The 10,881-nt window shown below is 42.1% G+C and overlaps 1 long non-coding RNA gene across 2 annotated transcripts; it reads left to right on the top strand.

The window, feature by feature from the left end:
* Window positions 1-1,483: 1,483 nt before the first annotated feature.
* On the top strand, window positions 1,484-10,640 carry LOC123373894. Of its 2 annotated transcripts, none has more exons than XR_006580932.1 (3): window positions 1,484-1,564; window positions 8,146-8,196; window positions 10,525-10,640. It is a non-coding gene; the product is annotated as an uncharacterized LOC123373894 (long non-coding RNA). The 2 variants fall into 2 exon arrangements; XR_006580930.1 differs by having other exon boundaries at window positions 1,494-1,990.
* Window positions 10,641-10,881: the final 241 nt, after the last annotated feature.

Below are 10,881 nucleotides of genomic sequence, written 5' to 3'. Positions count from 1 at the left end.
TGATACAGAGTCTAACCTCTTATTTCCAGAGAGAGCAACTTTATTTGACAGATTGTTAGATAAACTATAACACGCCAGTAACCCTTTATAAGCAGGTTTCAGAGTAGCAGCCGTGTTAGTCTGTATCCGCAAAAAAAACAGGAGTACTTGTGGCACCTTAAAGACTAACAAATTTATTTTAGCATGAGCTTTCGTACAGTATAAAGCCTCATACGAATCTTGAGCTGAAGTAAAATTTTAAAAATCAAATGGATCTGGTTTACTCACCATTCAGAGATTTATACTTTTCAAAGCATTGGTTTGACCAGCACAATGCATTGTGAGCCTTCCAGTTATGGTATTTTTTAATTGATTAGGTACTGTTTGTACAGTACTGTGAAGGCATAAAGTTTTACAAAAGCGCTCAGTATTTTTACTAGGGAAAAAAGGTGAGGGTTTGTTTTGTTTTGTTTTAATTTCTAGTGGCAGGAGAAAGGTGATAGGGAAGGACTAAACTGTTTTCTCTCCAGGGAAACTAAACTTAATTTTTGGGTGCTATAAAAGTTGCTATAAAATAATTTAGGCAGTGAATAGCACTGGTTAGGAATTTTCTAACTAACCTATTTTTTACCAAAAATAAAATAAAATCATGATTTATCAAAAGCAAAACTGTTGGGGGGAAAAGGATCAGTTTTGACAAATCTCTCAATTCTTAAAAAAAAATGTTTTTGAAGAAAATGTTTCAAAATTGTTAAAATATTCCATTTTGACATTTTTAAATGAAAAGTTAATTTTTTGCTTTTAAACAACTATATATTTAGAAATTTTAATTCATTTACATTTTAAAAGGTTAAATAGAAAAATGGTTGAAATAAAAATGAAACATTTTGAAATTATCAAAATAAAATGTTTTAATTGACCTAATCTAAATTGTTTTTGTTTGCTTTGAAGTATTAGTTGGTGAAATTTTTTGAAAGTTTGTCTTTTGGGCCCAATTTGGGACAAGAAAAAGTTTCAAAATCTCAAACGCTCATGGGATGGGAAAACTGTTTCCCATCCAGCTCTAGCAGTGAGGTTGTAACAGGGCCAGTATTTAGTAGATGGTACATCTTCATCTATGTGTTCCAGAACAGAGTGGCGAATTATGCCTTAATAGTTATTTATTCCTGTAGATGTCTTCAGCAAAATAGACCTGATTATCTGATTCTTGCTTGGTTTAAACAGTTTATGATTATGATCAGTCATTGTGGAAAGGCATGAATCTTCACTGTCTTTTGGGGGAAGTAATGTCTGCATAATAGCTTCCCCATAAGACATGTGTATGATGGGGTGCCTGCCCCACACTGGGCTCTAAGTGGTTAATAGAGACCTTGGAAGGCTGTGCAGGAGGCAGCCAATCAGAGAGGGGTTGCAAGGTGTAGCCAATCACAGCTGGGCTGACCGATATAAGAAGGGCTGCACAGCAATACTGCTTCAGTTGCTCCTTGGAGCTTGAGGAGGGAGGTAGACTGGCTGTCTAGCAGGCTGAAGGCAGTGAGCATCCTGGACAGAGCAGTGCTGCAGGCCGAGACCCAGGGAGCTAAAGGTAGCTCTTTGCAGGCTACAGGGATCTGCAGGCTGAGGCAAGGGCGAAGAGGGTTCTGGGGCCATGGGAAAGTGGTCCAGGGAAATCTACTGAGAAGGCAGAGGGGGTGCTGCAAGCAGTGGCCATCTTACAGGGTCCCTGGGATGGGACCTTGAATAGTAGGTGGGCCTGGGTCTTCCACCCCTCTTGCCACTGAGGAAGTGGCTGAACTAAGGAACTGTGACATTTCCCCCCTCCCCTCCAGCCCAGAAGTGGGGAGCACAGAGTGTGGCACAGCCTGGGGGCTGTGTCACTGAAGAGAACACTGTGGTCCTGGGAGTGATGTGGGTCCCAGAGCAGAAATTATAGTGGCAGTGCACCACCAGAAGAGGGTGCACTGGCAAGAAGAGCTAATTCCCATGACAACTGGCAGGAGGTGCCAGAGTGGTGAGTTCCACCCTGTCACAATGTGATAGACATAGTTATTCATATATAACAAGAAATAGTGAAGTAAATGACATAGATGTAACTAGTTGTCTACCACAACTAGAAATAGTGAAATACAATTACAATGAGTGGAAAATCTCATTTCCAACTCATCTTGGGGTGTGTGGTGGCTGGGTTTTTCTTGTTTGTTTTTTTTTCTCACACATTTTAATGTGTAGCACAGATGATCTTGTATCTTCTTGGAGCCTAAATCCAACAGGGCTTTTGCATTTGTTTTCAGATTTTCTAAATCTTCTTATCTTGCTCTGGAAACTTCTCCAATTTTCTCACACTTCAGTGCTTCTGAATTCACTTTTTAATTAGAATTAAATCACCTAAATCAGCAGCTGTTTGAAGTTTCCATCTAAATGTGTTTGCTAATAAAAAAGCAAGAATTCAAAGTGACACATGAATTACTATTAAACTCTGTAAAAGCAGCAAAGAATCCTGTGGCACCTTATAGACTAACAGACGTTTTGCAGCATGAGCTTTCGTGGGTGAATACCCACTTTGCTTTCGTGGGTGAATACACACGAAAGAAGTGGGTATTCACCCATGAAAGCTCATGCTGCAAAACGTCTGTTAGTCTATAAGGTGCCACAGGATTCTTTGCTGCTTTTACAGAACCAGACTAACACGGCTACCCCTCTGATATTAAACTCTGCTGCTTCCAGAAAACAGTGGACAATCCAAAAAGCCCAATTCTTCTGGCGAATAAAGGCTACTAAGGTAGGCCACTCCTGCTACTGAAGTCAGCCTAAGCAGGGGATGTTCTGGATTGAACAATTCGTGTAACAGTGGCTAGACCTAGGCATGTTCTTTAAAGAGCCAGAACAGCCTGATACAATTAAATTTTAAAATGAGGGGAGGAGGAAAGCAATAAAAATAGGAGAGGAAAGGTTTAGCCACCACCTTTTTTTTTTTTTTACTCCATTTTCCTGCCCTTTACTATGAACTGATTTTCACATCAGAAAAACACACACCAACACTTACACTGAACTAATATTGAAAACTGGTTTTTTGTTTGTTTGTTTTTTCTAAAATACCAAAGGATTCCTCTTGTAATAAGGCTCTTCAGAGCCAGCAAAGTTAAGCCACTAATGCATGTATCAGCTGATTGATCACACTTGCCTTTGGTCTTGCACTTCACAGCATACTTAAGATATGAATCAATGGCTCATTAAAGCACCCTTTCTTGTATCTTATGGCCACAAAGACAATAACTCTCATTTACCTTTCATCCCCTATCAGAAGTTATAACAGAGCAGATTGTATGCAGGTGGGCCCTTCTATTCAAATTCATAAGTAACAAACTAATGTGCTGGGGTTTTGGCTGTTGGAGAAAACACTAAATGGTCCGTCTCCTCTCTCCCCCCCTCCCCCCTCTGCATAAGACTTCCTTTTGTTATTGAGAGCAGCTGATTGTTGTTCTTTCAGCCAGAGGAGAACAAAAACATTTTAAAACTAGAGAGACAAGGTGGGTGAGATCTTTTACTGAACCAATTTCTGTTGGTGAGAGTGACAAGCTTACACAGAACTGTTCTTCAGGTCTGGGAAACATGTTTACTACAACACTGCATATTTTAAAACTAGCCAGCCAGTGTATAATCAATGCAACCCTGCCCTGGATCGGTTCTCTGGATGGATCAAGAGACTTATTTATTTGAAATCAGAAAACAGCTGGAGGATGTAGTCTCAGTCACTGCAGCCTATCTGTTGGGATCTGCTCTTGATCAGTCAGTTGTCTGACATGGGTAGACATGAATGCCCTGTCTCCTCAGATGAGCTACCACCATAGCTAGGCATTTTATCGAGACCCTTGATGTAGTGGAGAGACTGAACAGTAGTACCTTGTGTTGGTAATTATTAGGCCCCTGCCATAAACTGGCAGTACTTCAGTGGGCCAGGCGGCTGGCTGTGTGAGAGTACGCATCCTGCATGTGGACAGCCACAAACTAATCTTGAGCCTGAAAAGACAGGATGATGGAGGCAAGTGTTGCCATCTGGAATCTGAGGAGGTATATGAATTTGTTCAGTGTCCTCAGATCTAGGATAGGACAAAGAACCCTCTCTTTTTGGGGAAAAGGAAATACTGGGAATAGAAACCTCTTGCCTTGAACTCTGAGGTAGTTTCTCTATGACTCCTAAATGAAATAAAGAGGCCACTTATTTTTGCAGGTGGCTCCTGTGAGAAGGGTCCCTGAAGAGGGATGAGGAAAGGCATAGGTAGGGGGTAATGATAGGAATTGGATAGGGTAGCCATGGGTGACTACATCTAACACCCATCTGTCAAATGTGATGGCAGACCAACTCTGGTGGAAAGGGGCAAGGCAGCTTCTGAAGGAGGTGTTTGGTTCTGGAAAGGCTCTGCTGTTGCTCTCAACAGTCCCATCAAACCTGCTGTCTCAGATCAGGTGCAGAATGGGTTACCGATGAGGCTGATGATAGGTCCCTAATAGAGTACCTAGACTTTTCCTAAAAGGGTAATCAGGGTGGGTGGGGGTGTGTGTGTGTGTGTTTTCCCAGAAAATGTTATGTGGTGCTAGAGTTCTTGAAGGTATGCAATTAATCATACAAACATAGGGCTGGAAGAGACTTTGAGAATTCATCTAGGCCTTTCCCCACATTGAGGTAGTAAACCTAGACCATCCCTGATAAATGTTTGTCTAGCCTGTCCTTAGAAGCCTCCTATGACAGGGATTCCACAACCTCCCTTCGAAGCCCTATTGAAGTATTTAACTATATAATTTAGAAAACTTTTTTGTAATATCTAACCATGACGGGGTAGACTAGGCCCAGAGACCCCTGTTGGAGGCTTCAGGGTCCTGCCACACCCATCCCAGGAAAGGAGCAGTGGAGTTAAGTCCTCCAAGCAGCCTAGAGTGGCTGCAGGAAAAGCAGCCAATCAGGGCCCAGGAGGGCCATATAAAAAGGAGCTGCAGTGCTAGAGATAGGTAGCTTCTTGCAGGAGCCTAAGGAGTGCTCCTGGCTGTCCAAAGGGAACTGCAGCACATGGACAGCTCAGTGCTGTTAAGGACGGGGGGAATGAGAGAGAACTCCTGTCTGGCTGCTGGGCCTGAACACAAGAGTCCTGAGGTAAGGGTGAAGCACTGGTGAAGGCTGGGGCCATGGGGAAGTGGCCCAGGGAACTGAAAGCAGTTTCATTAAAGGGACATGGTGGTGCATGGCAATCATTCTTAGGAACCCTGGGCTGGGACCCAGAATAGTGGATGGGCCCAAGTTTCCTCCCTCCCCTCTCCTCCCCCCAGCAGGCCACTGGGGAAGTGCCCTACAATTGGACAGCTATTAAACCCCCAGAAGGGCTCTGAACTACATAGTGGCCCATTTGGAGAGCTGGGGCCAGAAGGGCCCAGAGAGAGTAAAACCATGGCCTCCAAGCAGAAATCCCTGGGGGTCTGGCCTGATACCAGGGCTGGGACAGTTTAAAGACTGCAGACACACCCAACCAAAATGGGGTGCTCATGAGAGGTGGGTGCCACACTGATACACTAACCTAAATCTCCTTTGCTGCAGATTCAGCTGATTACCTCTTGTCCTACCTTCCATGGATATGAAGAACAATTGATCACTGTCTCTTTATAGCAGTCCTTAACATATTTGAAGATCATCCATTCATTCACTGAACAGCTCCATCTCATTAAATGGCAGTTCTTCTATAATGCATTGCATTTCTTTAGGGTTGCCCAAAACTTGCAGCCACGAGGTGGGTAACAGTCATGGCCATGGAACTATCAGCTGTGACAAAGGAATCCATGGCCATCTGCAGGAATGTTTTGGACACCAAATGGCCGCCTTATATTATATTCCTCCCTGGTGTCTTGCAGGACTGCATCCAGCAACGGTGACACTTTGTCCCATGTGAGGAAACTATACTTAACAAAGTGGGCTTATTAGTTTGCAATGCCAGGAGGCAGAAGAATATACCTTTCTTCCAAAGAGGTCTAATTTTGTGGGGCCCCCTCTCTTTTTTGGGACACTCTCTGCTGATTTAGAATTTTCCTGTACCACAGGTGCAAACAGGGATGCTGGATTGGGATGATCATAAAAGTGCTCAAATCCCTTCTGTGGGACTGGATACTTCTCGACACTCTTGGCTGTAGGAAGAATAGTGACAGGTGTTTGCCATAGCACTTTTGCAGGGTGAAGATTTCTATCATTTATAGGGAGGGTTATCCAGGCTGAAGCTGAGGAACTCAGAATGTCAAAGTTTTTTGAAATTTTTCTTGAATTACTGAAGTCTCAGTATTCAGGTTCTTTGCAATTCTAGTCAGTAGCTCCTGGAATGTTTTGAAATCATCCAGTGCTGGTACCAGAGCTGGGGTCACAGCCTCCTCTTGGGATGATGGTTTCTTAGCAGCCTCCTCTTCTTTTGCTTCTTCATGTGCTGCTCTGTCTTGTGCTCAACTCACTAGTGTGGGTGGTCTGGCTAGAGATGCTGATGGGGAACGGGATCTCTTCCGCTTCCTTGACAGGTGTAAAGGGGATAGACTGCTGGAGGCCTGGGAGGTGATACCCAAAAAGCCCAATAGGGCCAGGGGAGCATGTTGTACTGGTAGGGCTGTCCTGTTTGTGGGTGACTAGCCCACGGTCATGTGTGTCAGGCTTGTGATGGGGCTCTAAATGAGGAGCCTCTGGTATTTTACATGGGGTCCCTTCCTGATCTTAAGGAAGCTGTTTCCATACTCAATGCTGGTGAGAAGATGTACCACAGTGACGATGAGTAAAAGTATATCTCCCTGAGGGGTCGTGCTGGGGCGTAATGTGATGTTGGTAGTGGGATGATGGCGTGCACTAGGCCGACAAAGATCTTGGTGCTGAGAGAGTCTGGTGGAGATGCAGACTCCTCTGCCAGTATATACCCTGATGAACTCTGATCAGTGTACACATCAGGATTTGTATTGCTGGCATCACGGTGAGTGCTTTGCCAGCACCAACCTTGCTGCTGAGCCTGTACCACCAGCCCTTGATATGGTAGCGGGTTTGTCTCTCGAGGAGAGGTGTTTTGAACTCTCCTTAGGAGAAACACTTAAAAACATGGCTCCAGATACCACTACCTGTATTCCAAATGTCCCTGACTCTCAGGACCAGGGTTGTCAATGGCAGAGCCTTCAGTTTCAAGTCCTTCTTTTATGTCAGTTTTTGTTTTTTTTTCTCTCTGTGCCAGACCTCAACATAGCAGTGGGGGGATCTCACTGAAGATGACTTCTTGGGCATATTTCTCCTTGTGGTGGGAAGTGACTGTAATCAATTAATCTAAGAGATGGAGTTTGAGATAAGAACTTGTCAATTCATGAGTCTGGGAGAAGAACAAGCAGCAGATGGAGTACCAATCAATATGTGTGTCTCTGAGACAAACCAAGCATTGACTGTGGCCATCAGTGAGTAGAATAAGGCTGCTGCAGCATGGACAGGGTCTGAAGCTGGAGCAATTAGTCTTCCATGAGGGATGATAGTGGCCCAGAGCACCTAATAGTGCTGTACCAGGATTGGTTGTTTGTCTTTTAATGGTCCAAATTGATCAACAGGTTTGAATAGGATTCTCTAAATGTAGGTAAACAATTGTTAATTAACAATAGGAAATGCTAAGGGCTAGCAGGTCAGGCACTGCTGTTGCAGCTTGCTGCCATGGGCTGTAAAAGGGAACGGACGGAAAGTTGCTGCTGTCTTGCTTATGCCCTCATAATGGAGGCACAAAGACAGGTTCTGTGCTGGTGCAGCCCCAATTGACAGGGCTATTCAAAACATACTGAGCTCATGCACAAGGCATATGTATGTCTAGAGTGGGATCCACACTAACACCTGCTCAAAGAAGCAGCTCCAGCTTCTGGAATCTTTTGATTATGTGAGACTCTCAGCTATCATTTAAAAAAAAAAAAGACTCTAAAAATTGTTCCTAACCCTTCTGGAGAATCTGACCCAAGTGCACCCTGGAGGCTCGAAAATGAAAAGCAAATAAACAGAACTCCCAATTTTAATTGTAATTTTTAAAACTTTCATGGTTAAATAATCTGATGATTTTTGAATATTTTGGATTGGCAGTATTTCTCATGATGGTGAACATTCTATAAATAACAAAGAATTATTCTCTCACTTAGACTGGTGTAAATCAGGAGTAACATTACTGAAGCAAATGGAGTGGCATTACTGTAAGTAAGAAGGGAATCAGGCCCCTTGTATCACTCTTTTCTCTGTCTCTGTCAACAGTTCATAATCAATAATGAACTGTTTATGCCCATAGCAATTCCCTTCTTTTATATGTTTTAAAGAGAGTGTGAGAACTAGGGCTGTTGATTGATCACAGTTAACTCATGCAATTAACTCAAAAAATTAATCGCACTGTTAAACAGTAGAATGCCAATTGAAATTTATTAAATATTTTGGATGTTTTTCTACATTTTCAAATATATTGATTTCTACTTCTTGTTCAGTCAATCACTAAGACAAACAAATTTGTTTATGATTATGGGAGATAATGCTGCCCACTTATTTACAGGTTTCAGAGTAGCAGCCGTGTTAGTCTGTATCCGCAAAAAGAACAATTTTAGCTACAATAAATTTGTTAGTCTTTAAGGTGCCACAAGTACTCCTGTTCTTTTCACTTATTTACAATGTCACCTGAAAGTGAAAACAGGCATTCATATGGAACTTTTGTAGCTGGCATTGCAAGGTGTTTGTGCCAGATATGCTAAACATTCATATGCCCCTTCATGCTTTGGCCACCATTCCAGAGGACATGTTTCCATGCTGATGATGCTTGTTAAAAAATGTGTTCATTAAATTTGTGACTGAACTCTTGGGGGAGTGTGACACATGGCTAGAAAGGGTTAAACATCCTGCAAAATGAATAACCCTCGGAAGACTTGGGAGATAATGATCTGGGAGTATTTACATATGTATGAGTAGGGTGGACAATGTAATCAACAGTCCCTGTCTATGCTGTATTCTGATAATTCAGAGGTCAAAAGAATATCCTATCATGTAAATGAATTGTAAACATGGGATATCTCAGTATTCATTTTTCTTTGAAATGTACTATGAATGGTGGAGGAACAAGCAAATGGCTTTATGTTAATTCATATAGTTAAGTACCAGTGATGGCCCTCCTTCAAAGTTATCCTAATTACTTTTTGTTCCCTGAGGAATTCCAATTTTTCAAAAGACACGAAATTGTATAAAAGATCTTTGGGTCCTGATTCTGTCATCTCAGATCTGCTTAGATTTCATCAAGGGTAGTTTGAGTTGTAAGACTGAGGTCCCAGTTATGCTGATATGCCCTGAATTTGAGATTTGGTCATTGGTCTATGACCTATGAACTGGATTCTAAAGGAACTCTTTGCAACTACAAAGCTCATCATTTCTGCTGTGAATCTGAACCTCAATGAATTGAGCTCGTGTCTGTATGTATATTAATCTTTTAACCATAGTGTGTCTCATTTTTTAAATAAATTTGTTAATGTATTTTTTAAATCACGCAACAGCCCTAGTAATAACTTGTCTGTAGCAAAACAAGCTGAAATGTTTGCAGAAATAACAAAAAAATTGCCATTAACAATAACTGGAAATATTACTATGGCAAAACAGCATCTGGAAACAAAACCACTGCTTGGTGTAAACAAGGCTATTGAGTTGTTTTGGTGGGGAACATTGATATGTCTCTGCAGTCAAATGCTACAAGACACTAAGCAAACTTTTCCTGCTTCTGATTTTGTTCAAAAGTTAAAAGTTGCTTAGATTATTGGTGAAAGGTTTGACTAAACATGAAGCTTGTTTCTAAAACCCAATGAGAGTACACCAAAACAAACAAGTGCTCCACCCCTGCCCAGAGGATAATTTTAGTGTTTGTCCCATATGAGACTATATCTTCCACTGAGTACACAGGAAGATCATGAAGAGAAACTAAAACTGAGCCAACTCCAGTACCAGAAAATATCAGGTTTTCCAAAATTTCCTGCCAAAAGTAGTTTTGTCCATCAGTGGACTAACTTTCTGGAAGGCACCACAGGATTTAAGAATCCAAGCAGTTGTTGTCAAGTGACTGAACTATGAATCTCTGTCTTAAGAGCACTGGAAACAAAACGAAGTATTGATGGAAAATCCCTACTAGTTTCTTTCTTAGTTGAATTTTTCTATTCAGAACTCTGCATTTTGTCAATAAGAAGCTAGACATTTTTAGGGCTTGATTCTCCAGAGCCTGGCACCTTGTGTAGCTATTTACACTTGTGCAAAGTGATTGTAAAATGTTACCCTTCAGAGTGAAATAAAGGATGAAGCTGAAGCTATTTTCAGTGAGTTCACATTTTTTCTGACAACCAGAAGAGGCTCCAACATCAACATTGTTGTTTCAAAAGTATAAGGAAATAAGTGATTTCCTGTTAGAACGTGTTTCCATTGCTCTGCACTTTGTGTTATACTGTAACTACTCACTAAGCTCCACCCTGAGCGGTAACTCTTTTCCCAATCATACCATGCCACAGGAAAACCAATGGTCAAGAGAGGGCAGAAGCAGAGGAGGAGGAAAATTCCACAAGATGCTCTCCTGGAGTTCCCACTTCCCTCTAAATTATTCCCCAGAGGGTCAGAGTTTATTCTGGAGCCCTGGACTTGCAGAAGGTCCTCATGAGATCCAAGGCTAGAAAACAGTGCTGAGAAGGTGATTTCTCAAGCTTGTGCATACATCGGAGGAGTATGAGCCATGTACTGTGATTTTCTGTGCCTGCAAGTCTAGAGCATACCATTTTTTAAGCATAGACAAAACTGCATTGATGACTGGTTCAGAGTCCTGTATTACAACAGAGCTCCCCCTGAAGGATGATTCAAGCAAGCTCCCATGG

The sequence above is a fragment of the Mauremys mutica genome, chromosome 1 (genome assembly GCF_020497125.1).
Source record: "Mauremys mutica isolate MM-2020 ecotype Southern chromosome 1, ASM2049712v1, whole genome shotgun sequence".
NCBI classification, from domain to species: domain Eukaryota; kingdom Metazoa; phylum Chordata; order Testudines; family Geoemydidae; genus Mauremys; species Mauremys mutica.
This window is presented reverse-complemented; position numbering and strand designations above follow the sequence as displayed.